Here is a 15,359-nt window from a genome sequence, read left to right on the forward strand (position 1 = left end):
TGTCTTTTGTCTGCGTTTTGTATGACTGTATTGAAAGTGTGCACAGCGGTGTTGAGGTTTGTGATGAGTTTACTGTTTAGGGTTTCGAAATGTTGTTCTGTTTCAGTTACAAAGGCCTCCCAGTTGGCTCTCTTATAATTAGTGTATGTGTGTTTGTAGCCAGCTGGGGTGATTCTGGTTTTGGTAGTGATGATGATTGGGAAGTGATCAGAACCTAGGGTTTTGACCACTCTCCAGGATGTAGTGGGGACGAGGTTTGAGGAGCAGATGATGATGTCTGGAGATGATGGGAGGAAGAGGGCTTGGTGTGGGATATGGGTATGTTGGTCTAGACAATTTAGTATGAAAAGATGATCTGTCTGGGATTGTAGTACCAGCCCTTTGTCTGTGTCAGGGTTGTTGACATGCCAGGCCGACAACTTGATGTTGAAATCACCACCCAGGATGATGTTGGGTATGTTAGTGATGTGTATCTGTGGAGAGTAATTGTGTGGTACTGTGGGGGACGATTGGGAGGGAATGTATGTGTTAGCAATTGTTATGTGTGATTTGTTACCAGTGCTTATTTTAATTGATTGTATTTCTATTGTGGTGTCGTGGGGGGAGAAGTGACTTTGTGTGTGCACTGGTATCTGCAAAGTTGATGGATTTGTGTACCAGGGTGATGAGTCCACCGCCACCGCCGTCGGCCTGGTCTTGTCGAAAGGTGGTGAAGTTATGAAATGTTGGTGTTTTCGGCGCTCTGTGTAGTTTTGTTTCTTGTAAGATGGCAATGTGTATGTTCTATTGTTTGATGAATTGTGTGAGGTCATGTATTTTGGTGTTTATGCCATCTATGTTTAACTGAAGGATGTTTATGTTGTGTGTGCGATGTGTGTTGGCTGCTGCAGCAGTGGGGGGAGGTGGTGTGGGTGGAGGGGAAGGGGTAGGAGGAGATTGTGATCGAGGTAATGGTTGAGGTGGATTAGGATGGGTTGGAATGGGAGGAGTTGGGGGACTGGATGGTGTGGGAAGGGTCGGTGGGTTTGGCTGTGGAGGTGTGAAGGAAGTAGGAGTAGGATTGGAAGGGAGGTTGATGGGTGGGGGGAAGGAGCATAAGGAGCAGGTCCAGGTGTTTGTGTAATGTTTTCTGGATGCAAGTGTTGTTCTGCGGATTGGGAGGCCCTCGGGCAGTACTTTTTTTATTTTCCCTGGAATGATTGTTGCTTCCATGGCCGGGAGCCATCTGGGTGTGCCTTGTGCGTTACGGAGGTTATTCTCTCGGGCATGGAAGCATACATTCCTTTCTCATATCCTTTGACTAATGCACGAGAGCCTTGGTTTAATCACGCTTGTTTTAATGCTGTCCGCAACAAGGAGAGGGCCTATAAAAGGTACCGGTGCCAACCCGCCCCTGAATCACATCTTTATACATTTCTGCCCGGAATCGTGCTAAGTCTGTTCTTCGCTCTGCTAAAAATAATTTCATCTGCACAAAATGCTCTCAACTCTCTAACTCAAACTCTTCCTGCTCCTTCTGGCACCTTGCCAAAAACCTTTCTAACAACTTTACCTCATCATCCTTCCCTCCTCCTTTCTACTCTGATGGCTCTGTAGCTATTTCTTCTACTGATAAAGCAGATCTCTTCGCTCAGACTTTCTCCTCCAGTTCCACCTTAGACGATTCCGGTGCTGTTCCTCCATCACTTCCCCCCTCTGACTTCCTCAGGGCTAACATTAAAATTTCTTCAGCTGATGTATTATCTGCCATTGCTGGCCTCAGTACTAATAAGGCATATGGGCCTGATGGAGTCCCTCCTGTTGTTCTCAAGAACTGTGCTTCTGTGCTTACACCCTGACTAGGCAAACTCTTTCGCCTTTGTCTGTCAACTTGTACCTTTCCTTCTTGCTGGAAGTTTGCTCTTATTCAGTCAGTCCCAAAGAAGGGTGACCATTCCCAACCCTCTATCGTCCAGTTGCTTTAACATCCTGTATCTCAAAAGTTTTTGAGTATTCTTAATAGAAAAATTTTAAAGCATCTTTCCTATCACAACCTTCTTTCTGATCGTTAGTATGGGTTCCGTCAGGGACGCTCCACAGGCGATCTTCTCACCTATGTTTCAGACTCCTGGTCATCCTCCTTTCGGGACTTTGGCGAAAGCTTTGCCATTACACTTGACATCTCAAAGGTTTTCGATCGAGTCTGGCATAAATCTTTAATTTCCAAACTGCCCTCTTACGGTTTCTATCCTTCTATCTGTGCCTTCATCTCTAGCTTCCTTTCTGGTCGTTCTATAGCTGCTGTTGTAGACGGCTATCGTTCTTCTCCTAGATCTATTAACAGTGGTGTTCCTTAGGGCTCTGTCCTATCACCAACTCTCTTCCTGTTATTCATCAATGACCTTCTAAGCTGTACATCTAACCCTATCCACTTATACGCTGATGACTCCACCCTTCACCTTTCCATTCGATTCCCACAACGTCCATCTCAGCAGTTACTTCAACAGGCAAGGGATGAGGCTATGGCACACCTAATGTCTGACTTAGCTCGTATCTCTGACAGGTAAAAATAATCTGGTTGTTTTTAATGCATCAAAGACTCAGTTTTTGCACCTATCAACCCAACAAAATCTTCCACAGGTATACCCACTTATGTTTAATAATACTCAACTTAATCCTGCATCATTGTTGAACATGCGTGGGGTTTCATTTGCTCGGGACTTGTCTTGGAAAGATCATATTACATCTCTTGTAAAATCTGCTTCCAAGCGATTGGGTGTGCTAAGCCGACTCCGTTCCTTCTTTGCCCCTGCACAATTGTTGACTTTATACAGGGGTTTTATTTGCCCCTGTGTGGAGTACAACTCTCATGTGTGGGGAGGCTCCCCACATACAGCTCTTCTCAATAGGGTGGAGTCAAAGGCTTTTCATCTCATTAACTCTCCCCCTCTTACTGACTTCCTTCAACCTCTGTCTCTTCGCCGCAGTGTTGCATCTTTATCTCTTTTCTATCGCTACTTCAATGGTCCCTGTTCCTCTGAACTGTCTGCATGCATTCCTCAACTTCTACGACGGGCACGTAGCACCTGTCTAGCAGCAAACTTACCCCTTTTCTGTCCAACTCTCTAATGCAAGAGTTAACCATTACTCCCAGTCCTTCATTTATGCAACAGGTCAGCTCTGGAACTTTCTCCCTCTGTCTGTATTTCCTGCTTCCTATGATCTCCAGTCTTTCAAACGCAGTGTGTCCAGGCATCTCGAAATGATTGGATATTGAATTTGGCTCTCTCTTGTATTTTGTTTTTCTCTTGGAAGGAACAGTTTTGTGGGCTCATTGCCTTTGGTTCCTTCTTCCTCACATAAAAAAAAAAAAGGTGTAATGGGTCCAATTATTGCAGGAATTGCACTGAACTAAACCCTTTGTCTGTCGGCTCGACATGATAGGTTTTGAGCATGTTGGAGATATGTATTTGTTGGTGGGTCCTGGATTGCTCTCAATGTCCCCGGCCAGAAGAAGTCATCGAGAAATGACAGCCGGGGAGTCATTTCTCGGTGTAGAGAAAACGGTGTTGTGTGTGTTGTGTTGGGAGGTGTGGTACTTGCCCGGGCGACCGAAGCCACTCCCAGGTACTCGAGCCCCGTGAGGGGCCGGGGGGGGGTTGCGGTGGTTTGGCCCCTGTGCTGTCCTCCTCCTCTCTTCAACAGCGTCCGGGGGGTAGACCCACGACGAAGACGCCACCGCTCCAGGTCCAGGAAGGACGAGTTTTCCTAGATGGCTATTCCTTTTTTTGTGCTATAACTCACGTATGCATCCCCAACATTTTGTTTTTGCTTGGCAGCTGCGTGTTTCCAAAAAGATGGATTAGGTTTTCACATCATGTTATCACTTCTGTGTATGCTCAGGGACCTCCTGGTTGTTATCACTATGTTAGTCACTCATGTTGTAATGTAAATCACTGTAAATCTGAGGTGAAAATAATGTAATAAACCAAAAGCACGTCTGTGTGGCTTACAGTGTAAACAGAATTAGGAAGGGCAGGATCTGGCCACGCCCACCAGCTGACACACCCACAATACACGGCCGCAGATTGGCTGTGAGCGTGACGTCATAATGAGACCCACCGCTCATTGGCAGCCTGGAGGAGTGCTTGCTGGCATGTTCGTCTTTTTTCCACTACACCTTTCTTCGGGAGAGACACAGGCCATGTGTACCAACCTGCAGTGTGTTGGGACAAGAATTCACTCTGTTGTATAGGACTTTCAACCATGTTTTAACCCCTAAAACGCGGCCGTGGACAGCCGACCCCCCCCCCCCCGTATGGTGGGGTTGTATCGCGGTCTGAGTACCTGTAGGAAAATATTAGCCAAAAATCAGAGATTAACCCTAGAACACTATACTTTTTATGGCAGATAGTACTTACATTCAGCTTTCTCCAGAGACAGTTGTTGAGCCTTCGTGGACTACCCAAGGACTTGTGGAGACTTGCAAAGTTGGGTAACAATATCTTCACTTTCACACCTCCAGCAACCTGGTTTCCCCTCTACCACAGCCTCATTCTGTCACAGTAAACTTTATACTGCAACGTACAGGTAGTTTGGAATCCATATTTGTACAATAAGCACTGAAAATAAGGCTAAAATCAACGGAGCTTCGCGGCGTTGGTCTTCCCGTCACTCAACAAACATTTCCCTTTTCACAGCTAAAAACATGTATACTACATTATTTTCAATCATAGTACTTCCCAAATGCTCGCATGTCACTATTACGGCAATAAAATTCACTGTCACTGCCAGTAATGTGAAGCGGGAATGAGAAAGACCACCGCAACGCGCTTTTATTCTGCCTTACGCCCGTCACTTTATTCTCGTTCCTGTCGGCCATTCGCACTTCATTTTTATCGCTCACTTTCACTGTCGCTGTCAGTTGAGTGCCTAATTCATCACTGTCACTGTCATTACTTATAAAAATAATATTTCCAACACACCAAACTGTCACTGCATAACATAGAATTGACATAAATGCTTACAACTTCTTACACTGGAGTGACTGTCACTGTCAGTATGTATATTACTATGTACAATAATTTACACTGAAATCACTGTCACTGTCAGTGCTTTTACAACTACATACACTATTTTACACTCAACTGACTGTCACTGTCAGTACGTACAAGAAAACTAAGCACTAGTATCACTGTCACTCTCAGTATTATTTACAGATTTCCACCCTTATTTTCAAAATCTACTTAGGCTGTGGTAGTCAAAGAAACACGGGTAAGCGCACAGGGGAATCTGACACTCTTTGCACTGCAAGGAGGTGCATCTAAAAGTCCATTCCTGCCGGTTGGTGTGGCTGCAAACATAGCACCTCCTCAGTGCTTTCCCCCTCTTGGTAGTGCTAGGCAGTGGCTCGAGGCGGTGTCGCTGAAGGTAGTCCTGGTACTGTAGACGGTCTGGACGTGTCTGTGGGTGGCGCCTGGGACCTGATGGCAGTACCTGTCCAAAACGCTGAAGTAGCTGGTGAACACAAGTCTTTGAAAACCACCTGAGAGAGTAATTAACTGGCTTCCTGTTCTTGATCTTATATAGGATGAAGGCGTTCAGCATGTACATATCCAGCAAGTGCAAGAACACCTTCCTGTACCAGCGCTGGTTCCTCCTCAGGCAGTCAATCTCTCCGATCATCAAATCAGACTTGTCCACCAGCCGCATATTGACATTGTAGTCAATTACAGCATCAGGCTTCATCACAGGCTCGCCAGTCCTTCTGTCGACCTTCCCTGTGGCTTGGATTTCCCCCTTGTTTACTGTGGTGAGCATATTGACGATCCTCTTGTCGTGCCACCATATCGCCAGCATCTTGTCGGACTTCTTTGGGTGCACGTCTCCCCGCTTAGATCTTGCAGCCTCGGGGAAGCCATTGTAGTGTGCTCTATTGCTCCTGACAGTGCCACAGGTGCCGACGCCGTGCTCTGAAAGGTACTTCGCGAGTTTCGGTGCTGTATAATAATTGTCAGTATACAGGACATGATTCCTGCCGAAGTACTTTTCCAGAAGCACTTTCACCACAGAGCCAGAGAATCCAAGGGGGTCGGTCTTGTCCAAGTCCACATTGCTGGCGGTGTAGATGATGAAGTCTAGGATGAACCCCGTCTTGCAGTCGCACAGCACGAAAAACTTAATTCCAAAGTGGTGGTGTTTGCTAGGAATATACTGCACAAACTGAAGAAGGCCCCTGAACAAAACCAAGGACTCGTCGATAACAACTTTCTTGAAGGGCCGAAGGTACTTCATAAACTTGTCCTTGATCATGTTCAGGATTTCCTTCACTTTCCATAGGGGGTCAGTCTGGGAAGGCTTATCGGTGTTAGCAAAGTGCAGGTACATCATGAGTTGCCTGAAACGATCCCGAGTCATGTACTTGTTGAAGATGGGGGTGGGGCACAGGTAGTCAGCACTCCAGTACTCCTCAAGCTTGTGCTTCCAGGTATGTGGCATGAGAATCATCAAGCCGATGAATACAAAGAGTTCGAGGATCGTCACAGGAACCCATGATGCCATCCTAGACGTGGATGGCGTGGCACCTTCACTGTCACGAACTGCAGCACATTGTCCTTCGTATCTGTTGGTTTCGGTACAAATATACTGCATGACTTCGTCATCCAGGAAGGCCAACAGGTAGTCCAAACATTCACCACCCTCAGGGACAGGGAAGTCAGCCTGGATCCCAGACCCACTCGAATCAAAGGGCAGATCCTCTGGCACAAAATCAGAGCCCTCAGACCACACGAAGGCGTCCAGAGTGCCCTGCCTTGGCTGGGAGTGGGTGGGTGCGTCGGAGGGTGAGGCAGGCCGTGTGGCAGTGGGTGAGGCAGTGTGTGAGGCAGGCCGTGTGGCAGTGGGTGAGGCAGTGAGTGAGGCAGGCCGTGTGGCAGTGGGTGAGGCAGGCCGTGTGGCAGTGGGTGAGGTAAGTCGCGAATGTGCGGTGGTGGTGGTGGTGGGGCGAGTGGGAGAAGGTTCAAGGTCACTCACACTAGGCTGGGTGGTGAGTTGCCTATTGCGAGAAACCTTACGACTAATGCTACCACTACTAGCCACTTTCCTAGTCATGCCAGCACAAACACGGGGCTTACGGAAACCTCTACGAATACCAGACTGCCTACTTCCCTTCCGAGGTGGTGAAGGAGACTCTGAAGACTCTGGAGAAATCACAGCAGACGATGAGGAAGAGATAATGGGGCTGGAGGAGCGAGGCGGAATGGCGGCGGCCTGACCTGAGTGTAGGGACAATGGCCGGCCTGCGGGGTACAATGACTGAGCTCTTCCTGCACCTCAAACTCATCACTGGACGATAATGTGTCTGATTCGGCAAGACTCGACCACACACCCAACATCACTACCATAGTCCATAGAGGCTTTCATCAGTTCTCGGCCTATAGCCGACTCACTCAGGCCCTTTGCACTCCCTAATAAGGGTTTAGAAGGGGTTGAGGTCACAAAGCCCTTTTGCGGAAGGCTTGAAGGCACTGACTCGGAAGAGCTAGAATTCGCCATAATGTCACTTTGAAAGCCTGCGGTAAACTGACATTAAACAGGGGAAAACCGTGCGAAAAAAAGCTAGTGTGACAACTGAGGAAACAAGCGTTTCCTATTAGCATAAACTGCTTGTGAGAGGAGAGCGCAGACTGACATTTCTGAGCAGTCAGCGAGCTGCCATATATCACAGCCAGGCTGGCCGGGCCGTGGTGGGGGGGAGTGGAAAAAAATGCGATACTTGGCAACAATGGAGGTCAGTAGTACAAAGGTCAAGTATGCTAATTGTAGCTAAAGGGTGGCGGTACTGATAGACAATACCAGCTGGAACCTCCTTGCCCACGTTTATTCAGAATTAACTCAAATCGCAAATGCGACGATCCTTTTTGGCGATCGTCGCAAAAGCGACGATCCGTGTTTAAAGGGTTAAAGACGAACATGCTGTGAAAATGTTTATATCTCTGTCTATGTATTGCCAGACGCCTCAGTCCCGTTTGGGGTGGCCACAAGCAAATCGCCTCCATGTCGCCCTGTCCCCTGCCATTTCACCGCCCTGCTCCCAACTCACACCCCTCTCTCTCGTATACCTCTCCACCCCATCCTTCCATCTCATCCTCGGCCTCCCCCTCCCTCTTCCCCCCTCCACCTCACTCACATACACTTTCTTCGTCAGTCTTTCACCCTCCATCCTCTCCACATGGCTAAATCATCTCAGTGTATTCCTCCTAATGCTTCCTATCACATCCACATCCACACCACAATGCTCCTTCATATCCTCATTTGTCAGCTTGTCTCTCCGTGTGACTCCACAGGCTCCTCTTAAATAACTCATTTCCACTGCTCTCACTCTTGACTTGTGTCCTTCCAGCAACGTCCAAGCTTCACTTCCATACGTTAGAGTTGGTATCACAATACTGTCATGTAGTAACCTCTTCACTTCCATGCTCACTTCCCTGCTTCTTATCACTGCTTTCAAAGAACCAGCAGCCTTTCTTCCCTGCTGCACCCTTTCAAGCACTTCACCCTTCAAACCTCCATCCTTACTCATCACACTACCTAAGTACTTAAACGTACTCACATTTTCTAATTCCTCATCATCCAACCTCACTGTACATTCACTGACTTCACCTTTCTCAAAGACCATCACTTTACTCTTCCCTACATTCACCTCTAGGTTCCGTTTCTTACACACTCTCCCAAACTCATCCACCAAGCCTTGCAGCTCTCCTTCGTCTTCACTCAACAACACAGTATCATCTGCAAACAACAGTACAGGGAGTTTCCAAACACTCCCCTCTCTCACCAGGGTCACTTCAACATCCACTACCCTACCTTGTACCTCTTTTATTACCTCATCCATGTACAGATTGAACAACCATGGAGACATGACACATCCCTGTTTCAACCCAACCTTCAAAGAGAAATATTCACTCAGTTCACCATCCGCACGCAGTGTAGCCTTAGCACCATCATACATACTCTTCACAGCATTCAACAACTTCCCATCTACTCCATATATTAAGACTTTCCACAATCCTTGTCTATCCACTATGTCATATGCTTTCTCCAAGTCCATGAAAGCCGCATACAACTTCTTTCCTTTCTCTAGAAACTTTTCCACTAAAGATCTAACAATGAATATCTGATCTACACAACCTCTTCCCTTCCTAAAGCCTCCCTGTTCTTCTCCAACTAATTCCTCTGTTCTTTCTCTAACTCTGTCAATAAGTATCCTACCATACACTTTTCCTATTATACTAAGAAGACAAATGCCCCTATGATTACCACACACTTCTTTTTCCCCTTTTCCTTTGTACAAGGGAATAATTATACCTGACTTCCAAGCATCCGGGACTGTACCTTCCTCCCAGGCTAATCTGCACATTTTCCACATCCATTCTACTACTATCTCTCCCCCATGCTTCAGCATTTCACCACACACTCCATCAATTCCTGGGGCTTTCCCCAATTTAACTTTCTTCATTTGCTTCCACAACTTCTATCCTACTGATTTCCTCCTGTCTTCTCACCACCCTTCTTCTCCCAGCCATTCCCCAGCCACTTATACTCGCATTACTTCCATCCTCTATGTTCCACAATTCCTTAAAGTGTTCTCTCCATCTGCTCACTTTTTCTCCCTTCTCCACTAGTAATCTACCATTTTTATCTTTCACTCCTCTGCTAACTTCACTTCCACCCTGTCTTACTCTTTTCACCTCTTTTCAGAACATTTTCTTACAGTCCCTCCACTTTACACTCAAGTTCCTTCCAAATTCCTCATCCGCTCTCTTCTTTCTCTTACTAATTTTTTCACCTCTCTTTCTACATATAACTCTCTTCCGCCTCTCAACTTCTTCCACGCCCCTACTTCTCATCCATTCATTGTATGCTTTCTTCTTTTGTGCCACAGCCTGTCTCATCTCTTCATTCCACCACGCTGTTCCTTGCACACCCCTCCATCTTCTCTCCATCCTACACACCACATCACATGCTGCACATATTTCTTCTGTGAATATCCTGCACACACCTTCCACGTCCCCCATCAGCGCCAATTCATATTTTCCCAAGCGTTTCTACTGGATAGAAAAGTGGCACACGAGTGTGTTGCGACCTAAATCTTAATTTTAAATGTTTGGCACGTTTGTCATTATTTGACTGCGTGTCTCAAATACAGTTTGGTCTTGCTGTACAGTAGGGTTGTGTCAAGTGAAAACCTGTTGTACAATGATTTATTGTATAGTGAGGTTGGTATAGGTTCAGTGGAGTTAGGGAGGATGCCCTCAACTTCAAAGCCTGAGATACCCCCAAAAGCCTCTGTCACAAACCTGTAGTGGTTCTCTATTTGGGAGTAGCTCTACGTTGAGTGGCAAGCCAAATGATTTCCTTTAAACTAGGAAATATTTGATACACTGTTTGTTAGCCTTCTAACCAACCAATACATGTTCCTTACGCACCAGCAAGCGGGTTGGTGGAGGGTTAGCGCCCCTCCCTGGAAAACTATCTATCTATTGCCAGACGCCCTAATCCTGCATGGGGTGGCCACAAACGAATTGCCTCCATGTCGTCCTGTCCCCTGCCATTCCACTGCCCTTCTCCCAACTCACACCTCCCTCTCTCATATACCTCTCCACTCCATCCCTCCATCTCACCCTTGGCCTCCCGCTCCATCTCCCCCCATCCACCTCACTCACATATACTCTCCTCATCAGTCTTTCACTCTCTATCCTCTCCTTATGGCCAAACCACCTTAGTGTGTTTCTCCTAATGCTTCCTAATACATCCACATCCACACCACAGTGCTCCTTCACATCCTCATTTGTTAGTCTGTCTTTCTATGTGACTCCGCAGGCTCCTTTCAAATAACTCATTTCCACTGCTCTCACTCTTGACTTCTGTCCCTCCAACAAGGTCCAAGCTTCACTTTCAAACATCAGAGATGGCATCACAGTACTGTCATGTAATAACTTTTTCACTTCCATGCTCACTTCCCTGTTTCTTATCACTGCTTTCAAGGAACCAGCAACCTTTCTTCCTTGTTATACCCTTTCACTCACTTGATGTAGTGCTGCCCTCAGGTGTCTGCCCTTTCTTCTCCTCCATCCTTCTTTCCATCCATCCTCTTCTGTCTTTCTTTCCTTCATTCTTTCCTCTTTCTTCTGCCTGTGGGTGACTTTACACGCCCTCTTCAGTCTTTCTTTCCTTCATACTTTCCTCTTCCTTCTGCCTGTGGGTGACTCTACACTGAGTGACAAGCCAAATGGTTTCCTGTACAGTCTAAGACAAAAGCCGTATCTCGATTTTTGGTGAAGACATCTGATAAAAGGCTAACCTTTAGGGCATGCCAGTCTCGACTGCGTTACTGGGGTAGGACTCTCAGATTGTTTCGCGACTGACATTAAATCATCGGACAAAGCAGCGACACGACTTTTGTCTTAGACTGTACACCAGGAAACCACAGTACCCTCGCGTCCAACACGCGTTAGTCCAGCACGATTCGGGTCCAGCACGGAGAGCAATTAATTAGTATTATTTAATACGATTTAATTACTGCAACACGAGTGTGTTAGCATAACACGCACAGAGCTCCGAGAAGTGGGCGAAATCCGCAGAGTTCACTTTAGCACGATCACCCCCGGTCCAACACGGTCATACTGGACATTCCCATGATGATGATAGCCAATGAAAACTTCTGATCAAGTAGCCTTCCCCGCCCCCTATTGTGACGTGATCGTGATGCCGCCCAATTAAAAACGCTTCTGGTGTCACGTGATGATTTGTTTAAATTTCTCCCGCCACAGCGCCACTCAGTTGCATAATTGCATTGGAAGGTGCTTTTTTCTTGCTGCATTTTCTGCCCTTGTTACTGCATTTTACCCTGCTCACGATGCCTAGGAAACCTTCTGAGAACCCCAAGAAGCATCGGCACCTCCCTCAGGCCACCAAACTAGAAAGAATCGAGAGGAAGAAGAAAGGGGAGAGGAAAGTTGACATTGCCAAGGCCTACGACATGAATGAAGCCAACGTGATCATAATAAAAAACCAAGACAAGATCCTGGCAGCCGAAGGCTATCACACAGCACTTCATACCAGGTTTGCCGAGGATACAATGGTAAATCGGAACGGCAACGTGGTAAAATTGCCAACGATACCACGGGCATTTGGAATTTATCTGGATGGATTCCTGCCGAGGATACGATGGGCAAAACAGTGTGACCAAAACCCAGGCGACTCGACAGAGAATGAATCGTACTACAGCATTGAACATTTAGCCTGACACTGAATACATATTAATATTTTAGAATAAATATCATTCGTTTTGAAACCCTTCTCTTCGGCGTGCGTACCAATTTATAAACAAAGTTGCTTCTCCTTATTCTCTATCGAGTCAGCGACAGCGATCACTTTCCACAGTCACGAGACGGGGCTCTGGCAACAGTGTGAGAAACATGCACTTTGCCGAGGATTACAGTGCTAGGACAGGCAGAAGCAGGACCTTCCATGTCAATGGACGAAGATAGTGATTCTGAGTGTGATTTCGAAGGATTTATGAGGGAGGTTGAGGAGGAGCAACAGCCATTACCCGCTAGTGACAGCAGCAGCCATCCTCCGGGGACCCAGTAGGACTACCTACAGCCTTGGATACCACCTTCCATTCCCAGCAAGCCCACCAACACTATCCTAAAAGGTTAGTTATCATTCATAGCACAGTACCATTTATTATAATTACAATACTACCAATATATGTATAGGTATATGGTATGTTTTTAGGGTGACTTCCGAGGGTTGCTGACATAATTCATTTTTCCCCATAAGCTCTGTTGTTAGTCCAACACGTTTTTGGTCCAACACGTGACCCATGCATGACAATATTACCGTGCTGGACGCGAGGGTACTGCATTTACTATGCTGGGTGGTAACCTTATAACCAAATTTTGGTGCTTGGTGGTTTAGTGGGTAATAACGGTGCTCCAATCGGATTGAGCCAGTGAAGGTTTATATCCAAGGGATGGTTGGGGTTGATTGCTCACGTAATGCCACTCGGATGAGTGAGGCTGGTCATTCTCATCTTAAATGCCAGGACCAACTTGCCTAGCCCCAGGGTCCTACGCTCCTCATGGGGCAACGTAGGATTGGATGATGGATGGATGGATGTACCCTTTCAAGTACGTCACCATCCTTACTTATCACACTACCCAAGTATTTAAATGCACTCACATTGTCCTTTTCCTCCTCATCCAACCTCACTGTACATTCACTGATTTCATTTCTCTAGAAGACCATAATTTTAGTCTGCCCTACATTCACCTTTAGAGTCTGTTTCTTACACACTCTCTCAGACTCATCCACCAAGCCTTGCAGCTCCCCTTCATCTTCACTTAACAACACAGTATCATCTGCAAACAACAGTACTGGGAATTTCCAAACAAGGCCCCCCCTCATTAGGGCCACTCCAACATCCACTGCCCTACCTTGTATCTCTTTTATAACCCCATCCCTGTTTCAGTCCAACATTCAGACATAAAAATTCACTCAGTTTATCCACATCCACTGCAGCCTTAGCACCCTCATACATACTCTTCACGGCATTCAACACCGTTCCATTTACTCCATATATTCTTAATATTTTCCATATTCCTTGTCTCTCCACTCTGTCATATGCTTTCTCCAAATCCATGAATGCAAACAACATTCTCTTCTCTAGGAACTTTTCTATGAAAGACCTAAGGATGAATATCTGATCTACACAACCTCTTCCCTTCCTAAAACCTCCCTGTTCTTCTCCAACTAATTCCTCTGTTATTTCCCTGTCTCTGTCAATAAGTATCCTACCATATATTTTTCCTACTGCACTCAGAAAACAAATGCCCCTTTGATTACCACACACTGCTTTTTCCCTTTTTCCTTTGTACATATATATGTTTGTTATATACACCTGCAGGAGATACTGAAAACCAACTTTTAAAAAGTTTCAGGCAGTGGAAATAATGCTGGACTTTGTGTCAAGTCAGAAGCAGCCTACTTGAGGGAGATTAGTGTCCTGGCTCATCAGGTTAGCTGTTTGTTTTTTAGAGCCTACAGTTGGATACTTTCTGAACAGACCTTGTATAACCAACCCACCCGTTCTCTACCTGTCAACAAGTGGGTTGGTGGATGGTTATTGCCCCTTGCTGTATAGTCCAGCAGCTAAGGCCAAATTATCAGGTCGATCGTTCACTTTTTCAGGAAAGCACCAAATTTTGCACAGGTGTGGAATGGACCCATACGATCATTTTTCGAGATGGAACCCCCAAATTTGGGCCCCCTGGTGGCTGCCATCTTTGATTTCAGAATGGTTGCCTAGCAACTCTATTTTCTTAAATAACTCCAATAATATGATAAATAAGAGCAAATTCTACCCCTATAGGCTACCCCTATGTTTTCAGGGTCTGGCAATCCAGTGGCATTATTGCTCGACCTGGCAGAGGTTGTCTAAGTCCAGTATGGCTGGCGGCTGAAATCGGTCTTTCGTTATAATGCAAGGCTATAAAAGATAGACAGAAGATTTCAAAGGCAAACCCTACCTTTTCATTGGAATCATTTTCATGATCATCTGGTGTCGGCCATCCTGAAGTGCAAGGTGGCGACCCAGTTCTGTGAAGTTTATACTCAAACACACCACTCGTATTTTCGAGGGTTAGAGATCTACCATGTAGCACAACCATTTCCACGACTGTTTCGATCTGTTCTTATTGGATTTTCAAATACCCTACACACATATTTTTTGTTAATTGACTTTTGTCGGTTGCTGCCTCCCATATTGAAAAGAAGGTACTGCCATGAAACCATATCACATTTTCAGTTATCTTATTTAACTTCATTATAATTCTAATCAGGCACAATATTTTGAATAATCTGACTGGAAAATGATTTCAGAGCCAACTGTTGATAGGTATAAACATAATGAATGTAAAAAGTGAATATTGAAAACTGAAATATAAAAGCCCAACTTGCTTGGCCTTTCTCCACATACCGGCATATGAGAGGCCATTTCTGCACAATTGAGTATAAAGTACATATATACCATTTTCTTTCAGTTCAGAGTCTACAAGTTCATTCTCAAGTTCACCTCACAAGACACACAAGAGTTATGTCAGTTGGTATGTTCATGTATGTGTATAGTGATTTATAATGCTAAAGTACTGTAGTTGGATCTGCGGGTGTTGGGGTCTTTGGGCAGGAGATTTGAGTGGGATCACTGGGTGGATTGGAAACTGAAAGAGGTAGCAGTTGCAGCATACCGGCTTTATCAGCTCTTGGGTGCAGGAAAGCAGAGGCATTGGCCTTTTTTCTTGCCTTCACGGGTTGTG

The sequence above is a fragment of the Coenobita brevimanus genome, chromosome 67, assembly GCF_032717465.1.
Source record: "Coenobita brevimanus isolate Jiangsu-jjx chromosome 67, ASM3271746v2, whole genome shotgun sequence".
Classification (NCBI taxonomy): domain Eukaryota; kingdom Metazoa; phylum Arthropoda; class Malacostraca; order Decapoda; family Coenobitidae; genus Coenobita; species Coenobita brevimanus.